Source organism: Emydura macquarii, unplaced genomic scaffold (genome assembly GCF_026122565.2).
Source record: "Emydura macquarii macquarii isolate MOO-44397 ecotype Brisbane River unplaced genomic scaffold, CSIRO-AGI_Emac_v2 contig_1451, whole genome shotgun sequence".
NCBI classification, from domain to species: Eukaryota; Metazoa; Chordata; order Testudines; family Chelidae; genus Emydura; species Emydura macquarii.
The window spans coordinates 17,486,107-17,504,492 of record NW_027131588.1 but is presented as its reverse complement, the minus strand read 5'-3'; the positions used below and the strand labels follow the sequence as shown (position 1 = coordinate 17,504,492).

The following is an 18,386-nucleotide window of genomic DNA, read 5'->3' as shown; positions in this document are numbered from 1 at the left end:
ACAAAGGGGGCACATGACCATAAGTCAAAGTTACTGAATATCCAGGGTACATTTTTTTTTTTTTTTGCTAGACTTACCCCAACTCTACACTTTAAGGGCATGCTTAAAGCCATCCCTATTCAGCAAAGCACTTAGTCAAAGTTAGGCATGGGACTTCAATGGGATTTAAGGCCATGTTTAAACTTGAAGCATGGGATTAAGTGTTTTGCTGAATTAGGGGTGGCTTAACCCTTGCTGAAAATTAAGCATGTGTTAAGTGTTCTGAACTGGGGCCTTAAAAGGTGGTGTGAATTCCCTGAGCATAGTAGGTTAAAGGAGAAGAGTGATGCAATTTACATACTATGGGGAGGAAGGGCAGGATTATAGCTGGTAAAGCAATCAGCAGAAAGAGTAAAATGATAGAATTGTTTATACATGTGCCTTCTTGCACTCATTTCATTTATGTCACTTCCAGATTTAGCATAATGGCTCATTAGTCATGAAATTTGAGCTCTCATTGTCTTCAGTAGAGTGTCACTGATCTGTCAGTTGAGAATCTAGCCCATCACATAACTCCAGAATAAACCCCTCTCTCTCTATGAAGTGCAGAAACTCACAGTAATAAGAATGGATCTATTTTTTTCCTCAGTCAATGCAACTATGTGGCTAAGAATAGGTGAAGCATCTACTATCACTCTAAATAATACAAGTTTTTCGAAGTGGGTGGGTATGTGGCAGATGAATAGTATTCAGACTTCTATTTGCAAATACGTATGGATACATTATCTTTCCAGATATTTGCAACAAAATGTTCTTGGCTGCCTTCTGTGAAATTAGGAACATTTACACACTGAGCAGTGTCTTGTGAGATGCTTAAGATGTGAGCAGGTAGGCAGTGATGATAAATGGTGCAGGGGGAAACTAGTTTTTCTACTTCAGCACCTTGAGACATGATGGATTTGCCAACCTTTCTGTTATCAAAATATAACACACATTACAAAGTTGTATTAATTTACTGTCACTATACCTACTGTGCTTCTTGACATGTTTTATCAGCAAAGATGTTGTTCGTTATTTTTTTAATGTTACATCTTATTATGACTCGTGATATCTATAATATCACTACAATTCCATCTTCCATGACAGAGGCTCTCTTTTCTTTAAGGGGCAGCCAAAGGGCTGCAGTCATGCAAACAGTCATGCATTCTGCAGATGTTATAGACCGCAGATGTGCCCTAAAGTGCTTAAGAGATTTGAAGGTTTTCCAGGTTAATGTTCAAAACAAGGAATAGAAAATCCTGTTCTATGCTGGCTATTTAGCATTAATAAAAGAAGAGGAAACTGCTATATCTGATGACGTTAAGGGGCAGATTCTGATACCCTGATTCTGATTTCACAGTCCTTATAGTGAGTGGTGATACTTAGTGAGGAATTGTTCTACATGAGTAACTGGTAGTAGTATATGGTTTGATAGCATTCATCACTATGTAATTTTTGACAGGTTTCCACACCCCTTAGCACTGTGTAACTCACCACCTGTGTCCCATTTCTGCTCTTGTACATGTTTGAAAGTGTGTGTGTGTGTGTGTGTGTGTGTGTGTGTGATGTGTGATGTGCTTGTGCTTGGACATGTGAGAATGTGTGTGATAGAAAAAGAAATGCAAGAAAAAATTAAAAAGTGAAAAAAGATGTCGTTGGCCATTTTGAAAAAAAAAATTGTGCTGAGTCCTTGTCTTTGGGTGTATGTGGCTGAGAGAGAGAGAGAATAGGTTAGTTGGAAAGAGAAAAAAGGCAGAAAAAAATGTTGTAATTAAAGAATGCTAGAGAAGAAAAGAAAAGAGGAAATATTTAAAAAGGAAAAAAATAAGGGTTGTAACTAAAGAATGCTAAAGCAAGAGAGAGGGAAAAATAATGAAAGAATTATTTGTGAGCCTTGGTCCTGCCTCAATGTGGAGGTCTGAACTAGGTGATCTCTCGAGGTCCCTTCCAGCTCTACAGTTTTTCTAAGACTGTATGATTCTATATAAGCATAATTGCTGCTATAACTTCTAGGTGATCCTCTACACTTATTTACTATTTCTCCTGCCCTGTTCACAATTAAGCGTGATGTAAAACCTGACTGCTGCTGTAATGCTTTTGGTGAATCAAATGGACTTTTATATACATTTTCTATTGTTATTCTGCTATTAACCTCAGTCTGCTTGTCTGTCTGACTTTAAATTGTGAGATCTTGCTTGCAGAAGAAAGTGTTTGGAAAACACTTGATATATAGCTAGATGCTTAAATGACAATAATTCACTAAAGGCCCAGTACTACTCTGATTGATTTAGGGAACTGATCCAAACCCCTTTGAAGTCAAGGGAAAAGCTTCCCACTGACTTCAATGGACTTTGGATCAAGCTTCAAATACTGAAAGCAGGATTGGGCTACTAGTTCAAGAAACAGCCACTAATATTTTTAAATGGCCAACATAATTCACTTAGTGAAGATAACCTTCCTGGCATGTAATTTCCTGAACTTATCTTCAGTCAGTCTTAAGGGGAAACAGACTGATTAGAAGCTGGGTTTCTTCGAGACACAAATATGTTTCAAAGGGGCATGCTATGCTTCTGCTGCCTTGTTAAGCATTAGGGGAACAAGTAGCAAAATAGAACAGGGAAAGGAAATACAAGAGGGAAAGAACTGGAGCTGGAAAGAAAAATACACTGGGGAACTATAACACACAAAGGAGAGGGTTAGTGATAATAAGAAAATATACAGGGTGACTTTTTTAAGAATAAGCTCACTAATTTAATAATCCAATTTCGTTCTATTTTCCTGTTGCTGCAGAAAAGTGATGTTTATCTTTGCTATTATAGAATGTTAATATGGAGTTTATTTTTAAGAACTAATTTGCTGGAGTTTACTCACTGTAGGTAAAATTCACCCTTGAGCAGAAATCTAATTTAAGTCCTATTTTCGAGAGCTTAAGTGTTGCATAGACCTTGTGCTGGTCCTCTGCACCAGGGTGAATTTCAGTAAACTGAAGAGAAGCGATGAGATTTATTGCTGGTGTGATTTTTCTTTTGTTGTGAATAAGTGCCTCATGCTGCCCCACCAATTTACTTCCACCATAACCTGGGAGAAAACACCTCTCATGGAATTAGAGGGTTCATTCTCCAGGTCTGTGCAATCCTTGGCCTCTTGAGAATGTCTAACAAGGGTGCTAATTTGTTCAAGCTGTGGTAATTGGCTGGGAGAACTAAAAAATCATTATATCGGATACCAATCTGCCATGAGATAGTAATTACTTTCCTCCCTGGCATTCCTTTCCTAGCATCCAATCTGCACAGGAAGTTGTCAGTTACCTGAGTAACTGCACCTTGGACTTCTCTGGTCTTTTCAAGGGCATCTTCCAGGTCTCAGACCTTGAGCCATCACCTCTTAGGATGGAAATGTGATTCTCCACTGCCAGACCAGGCCTTGGGCTGCAGCTCTGATTATCTCAGCAGGTCTGACTTATATCCAGCATTTGCAATTCTGGAGGAATGGCGGTGGTAATCAGTAACCAAAAATGTCCTTAAAGCAAAGCACTTAAGAGAAAAACAGACCATAAAACAGACTGTACACACATCTAGCTTACCAGATATCTAACCATCTTCCCATGGGAATCCCAGTAGGTCTAAACTGCCATAGAACACTGCATCCCTCTTTCCTGATCCTTCTAGGATTTGGTTGGCATAGTCCCTTCCCATAACACACAAACCATTTCTCTCCCCCAGCCTTGGGGAGGAATCCTTTTCCAAGATTAGTCCTCTTGATCATCATGAGATTGGTTACTTTATAACTCTTTATAGCTCTGTGATCTGTTGACTGAATGAGACTTGCATTCTATTAAAGACATGGTGTCTGCTCCTCCAAGCTGATAGCTTTGTTCGTTGTCTTTTGAGTGTGTCCTGAGGCATTTTTATCTGGAGACATTGTCATCTTCCCTTTTGTTTTTCTCCACAATCCCCTCTTAAGCTAGGTCAATGAATATGTACAGAAAAGTCTTATAACCCAATATACAATAACTTCTCACTGACCAGATTACATACAGTGTTCACAAAACTGTCACCTTTCAGTATTCTTAGATTATTACGAAGCAGCTCTGCTTCCATCCTGTGGGTACTTTTTGCTTAAAATAAAAATAAAAAAGTGTGTGTGTGTGTGTGTGTGTGTGTGTGTGTGTGTAAGCATTTGAGAAGAGGTGATGGTGTGCATGCAGTGGCGGGATGGAGAGTGGGGAGATGGAACAGTACAGTGGGTTCAACCTGAAATAGCAATAAATACCATATGGGAGACATTGGTTCGTTTCTTCATTTTCCTTATCATATATCACTTTCTTGAGTGTTTCTAGAGGTTATCGCCAGGTTTTTACACTTACATAGAACTAGCTTGTGTAGACTGTTAACTATTGCTGGTTGGAAAATGAGAATTTTTGCAGAAAGTTTTGTTGAAAGTGAAGAAAATTGTTTTTAATCAAAACTTTCCATGGAAAGGTCAAATTTATGGCAGAAAATTTTGGCCACTAACTGAAAATTTTGTCCAAAAGCTTTCAGCTAAATTACAAAATAATTCTGTTCCAAAATATCTTGAGGTGCTTCATGGGAGTTGTAGTTTGTGTACCTCATATCCCCATTCTTCTTTACAGCCTGCATTCCCTGGCTGGATTATATCTTCCGTGATGCATCATACAGTCTCCACTTGAGGAGCTACCACAGTGCATCATGGGATTCCCTGGCTGCAGTGCATCATAGGAATGTTAGTCTGGATGGGGAAGAAAATGGGGATATGTGAAAAACGAACTATGACTCCTAAAAAGCATCACAGCAACATTGCTAAAACAAAACATTATAGTTTTAAGATGTTTGGGTTTTTAATTAAAAAATCTAAATTGTTCACAGAAAATACATTTTTTATGAAAAATTGTTTTGTTGGAAAACAGCTCAAGGGGAGATTTTCAGTCAGGCCTAATGTTAACATATAAAGTTGTAGACATTTAACTTTGGTGTGAGTAGAATCTGTAAATAGTATTGAATTGTGAACGTCTACATCTCTTCCCCAGCAATTTAAAAGAGTTTTAGTAACCCCAGGACATTTACCACCATATCTGCAAATTTACTATATGATGATGATTTCTTGTTCTTAAATAAATTAGATTTTAAAAAGAGATTCAATCAAACTAAAATATCTAATTCTGATGGATTTATACTAGGATTAGGTGCTCTGTTTATGGTTTTAATTCTCTTGTGAAGTCCTACTTTTCAATAAGGTTTTCTCATTTAATTAGTCTCCAACTTCATTGGGGATATCCTGGCTATGTGTGTAACTTTTATCTGCAGATTAATTAATTAACAAGGGAGATGGCAGGTGGTAGGTGAATCATGACCCAAGAGTGTCCTACATCTTTTAGTCTGTATTTCCCTACTTCCGCAACCTTTACAAAAATAAATAATTGGTTGGAAAACACCTTCAAATGCTATAGGAAAGGCTTTTAACCCCTCTCCACCACAATCTTTTTATGGAAGTTGCATTTATAGAAGAATTCCAAATTTTAAAAAAGCTTATGCCGTCCAGTGATAAAATGGAACATAAAAGGCCCAAATCCTGCAAAGACTGACATACTTAACTTCATGCCAGTGGGAAATAATACTGACTTCAACCAGACTACTCTCATGAGTAAAGTTACACAATGTACTTAGGTGTTTGAAGCTTTTGGAGTTGATTATATAAGAATCTCAGCTATCATTTAACAAAAGAATAAGTTTCTAGTCCTTGTGGTTGCTGGAAAAAACGTGAACCCTGAAGGCTCAAAAGCCAGAAGACAAATGGAAAAAAAGAACCCAAAATGTATTTTAAGTCTAATGATTTTTAAGTTAAACTCATGATTTTAGTTGCCCAGACTTCACAATTTTTGTGGGCTGAGGTTTGTAATACTGCAACTCCCATTGAATTTCAATGGCATGTGGCTACTTAACTCCGTTAGGCTCTTTTTTAAAGGTCTTAGCCTTAAATAATAAAAGTATTAATCAAAAATAGCCTTCACAAAAAGATTTTGCAAGCACTTTAACCTTAAAATGGTGAACTTAGTGCTTTTGGAATCTATTCGGGGGGAGTAAATACTGAGTGGCTTGATTGACATTGAACCAAGATTTGAAATATTTTGCTTGTTTCTAAATTTGCAATTTAAAAGTCAGGCCAAAAAGGTTTTTCGAAACAAACACTCACAAACAAAAACATCCTGGTTTTTGCCCCTATCTTTCTTTGAAATTGGAATGAACCCTAACTAAAACCACAGACCAGATCTTCATCTCGTTCAGATTGGCATAGGTCCATTGAGGTCAGTGGAGCTACACGTATTTACATGAGCTGAAGATCTGGTCTGTTACCTAGTTTCCACCTCTTCTAGAAATCTGGAGGTTAAGATATAATAGGAGGAGGAACCCAAGCTACTCTGTTTTAGTGTTTGCAAAGTGAAACCCCAACTGGTGAAATTTTCCAGCAACAAAACCTAAAACAGCTCCACTTTGCCATCTTCTGATGCAGATACAGATTAGAAACGTCTTACCTACGTATCTACTTCTTTAGTTTAGTTAAAAAAATAACTTTTTTACAGAAATTATTAATTCTTTTTGAAAATTTAGGTTTAAAATAAGCTCTGGTAATTTAATTAGTTACTTTTACAATAATTAACCAACTTTCAGCATCTCTTATAATTTATTTTACATTACTGCCTGAAAACACTGACATAAGAGTTAATTACAATGCCTGTTATGCTTGTTTTAATATAATTTGTTGGATCCAGCCCTACACATTTAATCAAGGGGCATTTTGGAAAGAATAATCCATATTGTGAGACACAATTGATGTATTCTGCCTGATTTTTTTGAACACAAAACTATTGTGAAATGTGGCAGAAGATGAAAAAAGTAAATAAACCCAGTGCAAGCTTTTGTCATCCATTATAAATAAGGCTGGGCAGAACACTTAAAGGAATTGATCTTGGCCATTGTGCTAGTTGCTGTTGCTTATTTGTATTACTGTAGCACCAACTAGCTATAACTCAAATCAGGGCCCAGTGTGCTAGGAACTATACAGGCAACGTAGTAAGAGACAATCCCTTCTCTAAATACCTTATCCTCTAAATAGGCAAGCTAGACTAAGAGGGAGGGGAAATAGAGAGATAAAGTGACTTCCATTGCACTTCATTGTCAGAGCTGGGACAGAACTATGGGTCCAGTGGCAGGATGGCCTCTATCCGTACACTAGAATGGGAAGAAAGCACTGGGTTCCCCTCTTCTCCCCTACCTGCCTACAAATAAAGCTGGTTAGATCTTAAAAGATGGATCTCATTTTCTACAGGAAAAATTAGAAGACAGCTGATTTTTCATACAAGTTCTAGAGTTTTTAACAGGGTGGCAGAATCAGTCCCCTTGAATTGTAATATAGCTGTTTGTGAAGCGGCTATTATCTCTAGCCCTTTATCCGTGCTGACATGGAATCATTCACTCCCATGATAGCCTGTCATTTTAATTCAGCTGGGAAAGTGGTGCTACAGAGAGGACCATAGGGAGGAATTTACTGGTTGTTTCAGCAAGATGACGAGCATGCTGAGCCTTTGTGTATAACAATGCTGTAATAATAATCAGTTTTGTCCTGTATTACCTTTGATGTCTTAACCAGCAGCTTCTGTATAGAATGTTGTGTTTGCAGTAACTTCTACACTGCTCCCATCGGGGCTTTAACATCATCCCAAACTTTTTTTTTCAGTATGGCAACAGTGTACAGGGTTACTGTATCTTAACCAAGGTCACATGTGCAATCAGTGACAGAACTAAGGATAAAACCTAGAGAGTCTCTTTCCAGTGCCTTTTCAACCGTCACGATACCTATTCATTTGTGCCCTACACCCCCCAGAAACCTTTTCCTTGTTCTATCCTCTGGGAGTAATAATATTGGGGGAATGCCTTGCTCCCACCAGGCACATGTGTTTTGATGAGATTGGGATAGCTTTTCAGTTTGAAGACAGATTCTTCTGTTGCAACTAGTGCCATTAGGATGTGATCTGATATTCTTTCCATTAACTGATCAAGGCCTTAGTTCAGAGAATAAGGAGACATTATTTGTAACTTGGACATCAGCCTTTCAAGTGTGGACTTGCTCAAATGGTGGGGAAAAAAGTGCATTACCGTTGGTTTGAATTTCTAAATGAATTTTCTTCAGCCATGTTCTTGCCCCTTTTGTCTTCGCTTTGGATAAACAGTTGCAATACTAGAAGTTGCAGTACTTGAAGATGAAGAAGGTAGTGTAAGAACCTGTACGGAACACAGCCACACCCTGTCTGTAATTGAGCTGTCCAACACAGTGGAGGAGGGCAACAGGATGGTGTCTGTTTACTTGCATGCCTGTTTCCCTCTTGTTGTTCTGTCCTCTTTTTTAGATGTTTCCCAAAGACACGGCAAGGTCCCTACCAGGTGGAATTGCCCCTTCTTAAAGTCCCTGGCCTATCAACCAAACTTTTTTGAGTAGCATGGGCTGATAAACAGCCTAGGGTTGCTAAATTTGATCTCACTGTTTTCAATATTTATACTAGATTAACAGTAAATGCAGTTTGTTGCAGCTGCATCTAGAACAGCCTAAGGAAAGAAAATATATATTCAGGTTTGACAAAATAATTCTGCAAAGGCAGAGCAGCTGCCAGTTTGAATCCTTACTTTTTATTTATTTTTTAGTTACTGGGCAAATGGTGAGTTAGCACCAATGAACTCCTAGCAAATTTTGCTTTCTCCTTAACATCTAAAAAGAGTCTATTTCTAGCTGGAGCACTGACATTATCTGAGGACTGAAGAGCTGTTTGGCTCTGTTCAGCTAATTTGATTTGCAGTGATTCCAGTAGCACCTTTGCTACTATGTCACTGTGATCATCAGTTCAGCTTTGTGATTATTTTTCTGTGCCAAAGAACACTGTGTCTAGGGCTTGCTTTCCATTCCATGTTTAAATTCCATGCTACTTGCACGATACTCCAAAAGGATTTAATTTCCTCGAATGTTTTACCCAAATGCTGCTTGCTTCCGTGCTTCACAAAGGTTGAATTCAGTAAGGCAAATCCTGACCCCACTGAAGTCAATGGCAAAGCTTCCACAGAGCCTTATTCTACACTACAAAGTTTAACTGGCATAACTCTGTTGGCTGGGATTGTGGAGAGAAAATTTCCCCCGCCTGGTATCCACCCACAACTACACACGTAGCTCTGCCAGCTAAACTCCCAATGTAGATGCCAACAGACACAATGTCATTTGGAGACATGGTGTAGCTATGCCAACAGAAAAATGACTCCTGATGGCTTACACTGTATCTCCACTGAGGGGCTCAGCTGGCATACCTACACCAGCAAAACATTTGTAGTATAGATAATTCCTGAGTTCAACAGAACGTAGATTTCATCTTTGTTGTATGCAGTATGTTTACAAACCATAATTCATGTTAGTCTGTTGTGTCACAGTATCATATAATACAAGGACCCCTTGGGAAAAGATCCCCTGTTCTTTGCACATAACTCATCTCAGACCTGACAAACTCACTCCACCAAACACCTGTTTTACAGGGTATCTATCCATAAAGAATAACATGTAAAGTATCTACAGAAAGCTCATAACTTGTGAAGATTCATAATCATTGTGAGATGAATGTCGGGTAATAATTAAGCAATAATGTATTAATATTGAAAGCATGCTGTTACATTGAATTCTTTTAATTTCTTGTATTCAGAGAGAGATATCAGCACTGGATCACAGAGAGATGCAACACAGGGAGCGACTTTATTGAACTAATACTAAAACTAGCCAGGACTGGCTGAACTATCCCCTCATAGTCTAACTCAATTGCTATGGCAACAAGCTAAGCTCTATTGCTATGGCAACCTAGGCAATTAGACAAGACATATTCCTCCCCCCTTTAATGAAAAAGCCCATTTAACAGAACAGTCACTGAACTAGACTGCCTCATTTCCCAACTAAACCCCAGGGATTATTCTGCCCCATAAACGTGGGTTTGCCCTAGCTAAAGATCCAGACATTGAGAAGGCCTTCTGTCTCTAGGTGGATTATGGCAGACTTCTGATGTTATTGCACTGGAAAGTGTTATTGGTGTGGGTCTAATGATGGTCTCAGGACTCGTAGCTTGAACAAGTGAGGATGTTATATTTGTTTGAACAGGGGAGGGGGCAGTATCTGATGCAGAGGTGGATTGAGAAGGGGAGTTAGGAATGGGTGACTCTTGACTCAGTGATATTTCACCTGTAATGGTGAAGTCAGGCAGTTCAACTGGAGATGTGTCCTTGGGACATGTATGACCTGACAACAACTAATCTACATGCTGCCACCTGGTGAGATCATCTGCAGTCTGGATAGTGTAGGAAACAGGTCCTGTTTGGACGATGACTATAGCAGGGACCCATTTAGCTACAAAAGCATAGTTCCGAGTTAGTACAGGCTATCCCGGATTAAAGGTTAGGTCTTTTGCTCTGTGTGCACGTCTGATTACTTGGTTTTGCTGTTGACGTTGCACAACATGCCGTGCTTTGGCGGGTTTCAGCAGATCAAAGCAAGTGTGCAGCTGTCATCCCATCATTAGAAAGGCTGGGGATGTTTTGGTCATAACATGAGGTGTGTTTCTGTAGGATAGTAAGAAGATGTCCAGATGCTTTTGAATGGATGAATGTCCCCTGGCAGATCTTAAAGCTTGTTTCATGGTGTGCACAAACCTTTCAGCTAATCCATTGGTGGATGGATGATACGGTGCTGAAGTGATTGATGTATCCCATTTGCTTTCATATAATTTTCAAACTCATGAGAAATGAACTGCGGTCCATTGTCACTCACAAGTTGTTGTGGCAGACTGAAACGACTAATGATTTCATGCAGTTTCTGGATAGTACTTTCAGCAGTAGTGGACGGCATTACTGAGACTTCCGCCCATTTAGAATGGGCATCTACAACAACCAGGAACATGCTTCCTTCAAATGGGCCAGCAAAATCTATGTGAATACGCTGCCATGGGTTTTCAGGCCAGTCCCATGGGTGTAGGGGCGCCAACTGAGGCGCATTCTTCACACTCTGACATGAAGTACAAGCTCTTTCCTTCTCTTCAATGGCCCTGTCCAGGCCAGGCCACCATTGTGCAATTCCTTTCATGCATACTATTCCACAATGACCTGAATGTAGCTGTTCTGACATCTCTGATCGCAGTAGTAGTGGAATAATGAGGCGCATCACCCACAACAAACAACCAGAATGGATTGATAACTCCATCCTCCTGGATATGTATGGAAGAAGGTCAGGTGATACCTGAGAGTCCTGTAGAGATGTTCCATGCATCACTAGGTTCATAACTTGGGACAGTACTGGGTCAACATGAGTTGCCTTCTTTACTTGAGTAGCAGTGATAGGTGTGTACTCTACCTGTTCAAAGCAGAAGATTTCTTTCTGGCCAATATCTTGATGCTTAACTGGTAAAGGCAGCCTTGAGAGGTCATCTGCATTGCAGTACAGCATGGATTTCCAATATTTGGTCTCGTGTGTGTGCGGAAAGCAACAATGCCCATCGCATACTACTAACAGCCAATGGTGGAATGCCTGTGCATGGTCCAAAAATTGATATTAGAGGTCGATGGTAGGTGAGAAGTGTGAACTTCCATCCAAACAGGTACTGGTGAAATTTCCAAATTCTGAAAATTCCCAGTGCTTCACGATTTGGGCATAGTTAGTTTCTGCTTCACTTAAGATGCATGAGGCAAAAGCAATGGGTCTCTCCTCTCCCAAAGGCATAATGTGTGACGTGACTGCTCCCACTCCATAAGGGGAGGTATCGCAGGCCAACTGTAGAGGTAAGGATAGATCAAAGTGTGTCAGAACCTCTGAATTCAGCAATGCACATTTAGCCTTGTTAAATGCAACATCACAGGCTTCAATCCTTTTCCAGACTTTGTTCTGGCCAAGGAGTTCATGTAGTGGTTTTAGTAGTGTTGCTAACTGTGGAATAAACTTTCCATAATAGTTCAATAGCCCTAAAAAAGAGCGAAATTGGCTTATATTTTGAGGAGGTGGAGCTTCCACAATAGCCTTGACTTTTGCAGGAGCCTTACAACGGCCAGTAGCGTCTGTGATATGTTCCAAATATTCAACAGAGGGCTGGAAGAATTGACATTTGTCTTTGCGGACTCTTAGGTTATACTTTTCAGTCTTTGTAGGGCAGCCTCCAAGTTCTTAAGGTGATCCTCCTCATTCTTGCCAGTGACCAGGATGTTGTCAAGATAGCACTGGACTCCTGGCAAGCCACTCAATTTCTGGTCCATAGCCTTCTGGAACAAAGCTGGAGCAGACATTATTCTGAAGGGCAAGCAACAGTATTGGTGCAGCCCTTTATGTGTCATGATAGTCAACAGCTCTTGGGACTTCTCATCGACGTGAATCTGTAAATATGCCTGACTCAGATCAATCTTGCTGAACTCTTGTCCACCAGCCAAGCCAGCGAAGAGATCATTGATGCAGGGAATAGGGTATTGCTCTGCACACTACACTAAAGCTAAACTCTTCCAGTCTTTTTAATTTCTTCTCACATGGAAGCTGTTCCATCCCCCTAATAACTTTTGTTGCCCTTCTCTGTATCTTTTCTGATTCCAATATGTCTTTTTTGAGATAAGACCAGAACTACATCCCTTCCTGAGGTGACATGTTCCCAGTCATATGAGGGTAGTATGTGCGACTCTTCCACATTAGTTCTTGCTGCTTTACCAACTTCTTTCCAGTCTGCTTTACTAGGGTATAGAGTTTCCCCTTTAATAAATTCATCTCTAAGGGATGTGTTCTCAAGACTGTGTTCTACTCTGCACCTGTCAGCTTTCCCCTAGCCCTTAGTTTACAAAATTTTTTACAACCTTTTAAATTTTACATGCCAGCGGTCTGGTTTCATTTTGGTTTAGGTGGAGCCCATCATTTCTGTATAGACTTCTCCTTTCCCCAAAAGTTCCCCAGTTCTGAATAAACCTAAAACCCTCTTCCCTCTATACCATGATCTCATTCACACATTGAAGCTTTGCATGGAGAACTGGAAGCATTTCAGAGAATGTTACCATAGACTTTAAAGTCAGAAGGGACTGTTGTGATCATCTAGTCTGCAGGACACAGAACATCACCGACTCCTGAAATAAACCATTAAACTGTGGCTGAGTTACAGAAGTCCTCAAATCATGGTTTAAAGACTTCAATTACAGAGAATTCTCCATTTACACTAGCTTAAATCTACAAGTGACCCAGGCCCCATGCTGCAGAAGAAAGTGAAAAAGCTGCAGGGTCTCTGCCAATCTGACCTGGGGGGAAATTCCTTCCTGACCCCCAAATATGGTGATCAGCTAGACTCTGAGCATGTGGGCAAGACCCAGCAGGCAGATACCTGGGAAAAAATTCTCTAACAACTCAGAACCCTCCCTGTCCCATCTCCAGCAGTTGGAGATTTTTGCTACTGGCAGTTGCCGATAGGTCACATGCCATGGAGGTCCTGGACTTTAATCTTTTATCTAGCAGCCTAAATGTGGCTTCCAGGACCTCCCACCTTTCCAGATGTCATTGGTACCTACATATACCACAACCACTGGCTCCTCTTCATCACTGCACATAAGTTTATCTAGAAGTCTTATGATATCCACGACTTTTGCACCTAGCAGGTAATTGACTATGCAGTTCTCCTGGTCATCACTAACCAAACTATCTACATTTCTAATAAGTAATGTAGAATACACAGGTTGCAGTATTAAATGCATTGAAAGCCATTTCACATATTCATCAATCAAGAAACATCATAAGATTCATGGTTGTAATGATGTCACCTTTGTGAATTATGAGATTTTAACCAACGAAAACAATAGGCTGATCTCCCACATCTACAATAACAGACTATTTTGCCAAAAATCCTAGCTATTCTAGTAGCAACACGAAGAGGGAAATGCAAGTGAGACTGACATGATTTTAGTAGTTACATAAAATAAACAGGATGTGTTTTTAAATTATTGATCTATGATTCCACTGGTGGGTGAAAACCAGTAGAATTATAGCATTATTGTGTGTGTGTGTGTGTGTGTGTGTGTGTGTGTGTGTGTGTGTGTAATGAAAACTATTGGTTTTCTCCTGGTACCTTGAGTTTCATTTTGTGTTCCAATATATGTCATGAGAATTAGGACTGCAGTATACAGTTAATTTTCCAAGGAATTCACTTATGTTGCCCTGGCTAAGGCAACAACATACTTCTCCTTTCAAAATATGATTTTTTTTTTTTTATTACTGCTTGAAACATAAAATAAAATACACTTTCAGAAGCTCTTAAAAGTTGCCACAGGAACTTGTTTTTATCAGCCAGGAGTCTCATGAAAGTGGGAGATGGGTATTAAAGAATGAGGGGCTTGTTGCCCATTACTAGATGCTGGATATAGTGACACACGTTTAAAGGTGTTCATGAACTCAAGTGCTTTACTAGACTGGCCTCTCACTACTAGCCTGACTCTCTGAACCACACTGTAACATGCAGAGGTAAGGCTGCCCCAGTTGTGGGGGACGGAGGAAGGTGAGCAGAGGCCAAACTGTCCTCAAGGAAAGATGAATCCCACAGAGGAAAGATATTCAGTAGCACATCCCTCCTGGGTATGGGTCACTGGCCTGAGGACATGAACACTGCTAAATTTTCACCAAAAATGTATCCCTTTCTTGATCAGCTGTAGAACTTGGTCTGATCACGATTCAATTTTTGACTTCTGTGAAAAGTGCTATTGGTCTTTAATGCCCACAGTGTTCTGTCTCGTCTGAAAGACACCTTCTGGCAACATATTATCCCCCGCCAAGACGTGCTGGGGCATTGGTATAATACTAAATGAGAGGGAAGATGTGATGTTTATAATGAATCTCTAATCCTTTCCCCTACAGCAAAGGTTTTCCCAGGCAGTCTCCTGTCCTAACTCTGCTTATTTTATAAAATCTAATAAGATTATAGTCCAAGGTCTGTTGGCCTGGCAGCTAATGATCACGCTGCATAGAAGTTTAAAATCAAGCATGAGGATAGATGGCAGATATTTCCCCCTAACGCTGGTTAGTTTTTACTTCTCTAATGACAACCACCCATAATTTAATCACCAATTATGTCAGCCTCCTCCTTGCCTCTGAGAGGTTAAGTTCATGCTGAGTTAGGGGAGAGTTTTTTTGCTTGTTTTTAAACAACTTCTGCAAGCCACGAGAAACTAGTGGAACTGTTTCCTTGTGTTTCCTGCATTGAACTGAGAAGGTGAATTCTCTACAAAAAAAAGAGAGAATAGCAATGACTCCAGCATTTTCAGTGTCGTAAGCAAACTGGCAATTGTCCGCCCCCCTGGAGCCTGCAGCGACTCACATTAAACTGTCATTAAATAATTTCCTGTCCCTTATATTTTTCTACCCTTTGCTTGCATAGCATATGGGCTCAGAGAAGCAACAATCAGTGAGGGTGTGGAAAATCCAGAGGAGCAGGAGGAAAGTAGCAGAATGGAGAAATAGGGGATAGAAGGCTTTTTGCAGGAAATGGAGCATCATACTGGAGCTAGATGGCTGGGACTAATGAAAATAAATACACTTTGTACATTATTAGGCCTGGTCCATACTAGGAGATTAGGTTGATATAACTACATTACATGGGGGTGTGAAAAATCCACCCCCATAGGTAATGCCTTGAAACCAGCCTCACCCCCATTGTAGACAGCACTTGGTCAATGAGAGAATTCTCCCATCAACCTCTCAGGAAGGTGGAGTACCCACACCTTTGGGAGGTCGTCTTTACTGAAGTGCTGCAGCTACGCTACTGCAGCGTTTTGTGTGTGGGCAAGCCCTTAGAATGATAAATAGTAATTCAACAGCATTTGAATTAGCTGTCTTAGCTCTGTATAGACTTTAATTAAATCTGCCAAAGCCTACACACGGTAGCAGGAGTTCAGGACCTAGTGAGGCAAAATATATTTATCCGTGACAGGAAGGGTATGGCCCATACACACTAGGAAAAGAACATCTGCATAAAGCTGTGGTTTTCAACCTCTTCATTTGTAGACTCCTAAAAAATTTCAAATGGAGGTATGGACCCCATAGGAAACCTTAGACATAGTCTGTGGACCAAAGGTTGAAAACCACAGGCGTAAAGGAATCCTGGGTAATGGAATGCTCCCCAGGGTGTGCAATGAGAGCAACTGTAGTTTAAATACATTGCAAAGAAAGGTGCAAGTGTTTTCAGGGGGAGGAAATATAAAGCCAGGTTCTGACAACCTTCGTCGAATTGCATACTTCCTTATTCCCCAAGCAGTCCCATTGAATTCAGTCGGAGGACTTAAAAAACAAGGTATCCTCAGATTATGGGTTTCATCATCTAGCCTATATATCGGTAGAGTCTCCAACTCAAGGGAAGGCATGGCTCTAGCTGGGCTTTGTAGCAGGGCATAGCTTATATTGATTTACTTAAAGCTGCTCTATTTTCAGCTTTTTAACTCTGCCTTAAATTAGGCTGTCTGTTCAGATCTACATAGTGGGTTTGTTTGTTTGTTTGTGTCTCAGCCTTCACTGGGCTGCTCAGGGGACAGAGAGTGAGGTCAAGCTTTGCCTTCCCTGCTCAGATGGTAACTCTAACTTCGTGGAGGGAGATTCAGAGCACCCCGATTAATACTCGTAAACCACATAGCCATGAAGGGGTGCGGAGTTTGAAGAGTGCCCCTGTTTACTCACCAGCCAGATTCACTGGCCAGGAACACAGGAAGAAGTGAACTTCTCCACAAAAAAGGGCTGGAATACCTTACTCCCTCCCCAGAGCAAGGGGCCAGAAGGAATAGTGCGAGGCAGCTCTGCTCTTGAGGCCATGCAGCTAACGTTTAGCCTGGTATGATGTGCTAGGAAGATGTATTGCTGGTTGCTGTTGTCAAATTGTTCAACTGCCAAGTACCTAGCTCATCAATGTGTGTCCATTTGCTTGTGCTTGCTGCTCAAGACACAATCTACAGCCATGAGGTGCCCAGTTCTCCTGTCACTTACACTGGGGTAAATCCGGAATAACTCCTTTGAAGTCAGTGAGTGACGCTGATATAAAACAGGTGTAACTTGAAGGAGAATCAGGTCAAGGAAGACTTACCTCAGTGGTGAGCTCATTCCTGAACTGCCATGTTGTCCTGTCACAACAAGTAACCATGCTATGTTACTTGGCAGCCATTCCCACGTTTGCACTGCTGTATTTGCTGAGCCACCATGGAGCGAGGCATCAGCAGCTGGTAACACAATCCTGAGAAAAGCCCAGGGAGAGAGAACTTTGGGGGATTGCTGGTTGAAAGAGGCTTGCTGGTGTGAGGAAGGAAACTATCTCCTGTCATTCTGGTTCCTCCTGTGCTCAGGGAATAGAGAGGGAAAGCACACGTGATGCAGAGATGGAATGATACTGTTATTGCCAACAAAGTGGAAATTTTGGAAGTATGGAACTCCATTCTTGTTAGCATTAGGCCCCTTTACACAGCTCTGGCAGAAGAAACGGGTCTTAAAATGGGTATAAACTACACTGGGAGGTCTTGATGTAAACTAAAATGAGACTCTCTGTTCATGACTTATTCTACAGCTTCAATTAAAGCTGTCATCTGGGGAGAAAAAAAGTTGCTTATGATACTTAAGTTACCTGACCTTGCTAAAATTAACTCAGAAATCTCATACATATTTTGCTGTGTGGAAAAAGTAGTTTTTTTTTTTTTGATATCTCACATCATGTTTGCACCAACAATTTTGTTGAACAGCAAAGTTACTATGTTTTTTAATATCCTGTTAGACTACAATGCTCAATATCACTTTATTCACCATTCACTTGTGTTCTAAATCCATTCTGTTCAAAGTTTTAGGTATTTCTCTTGAGCGTTGTGGATTTTGTTGTTCCTTTTTAAGCAATATATTTTTGTTTAAATAGACTTTTAAAAAAAAAAAAAAATTACATTCAAATTGTGCATGCTTCACACAAACAGGCAGGTGTCAGTACAGTTGCATGGAAATGAATACAGACCAGCTTTTTTTGTTTTTGTTTTTGTTTTTATTTTTTTTAAACAAACACGGCACTACAGATTAAAGTTGTGTTTAAAAAAAAAAAAATTTGCTGCTGTATTCAGCTGGGAAAGTTCATCACAGAAAGATGTATATTTTAAAGCCATCTGCAATACTTATCTATGTAATCATCTAAACAAAACTAAGCATTCAGTGAATCTGAATCACCCTTTTAACTATAGTTAGATATTAGATTATACTGACTTGGGCTTCAGACAATAGTACATTGCAAGAGTTAGGATCACTTTATATGTGTGTAA

General features: G+C 40.1%; 1 long non-coding RNA gene across 1 annotated transcript in view; it reads left to right on the top strand.

Annotated features, from left to right (window-relative positions):
* LOC137156561 (uncharacterized) overlaps positions 1–18,386 on the top strand; it is a 114,967-nt gene that overhangs the window by 62,375 nt on the left and 34,206 nt on the right. The window lies entirely within an intron of this gene.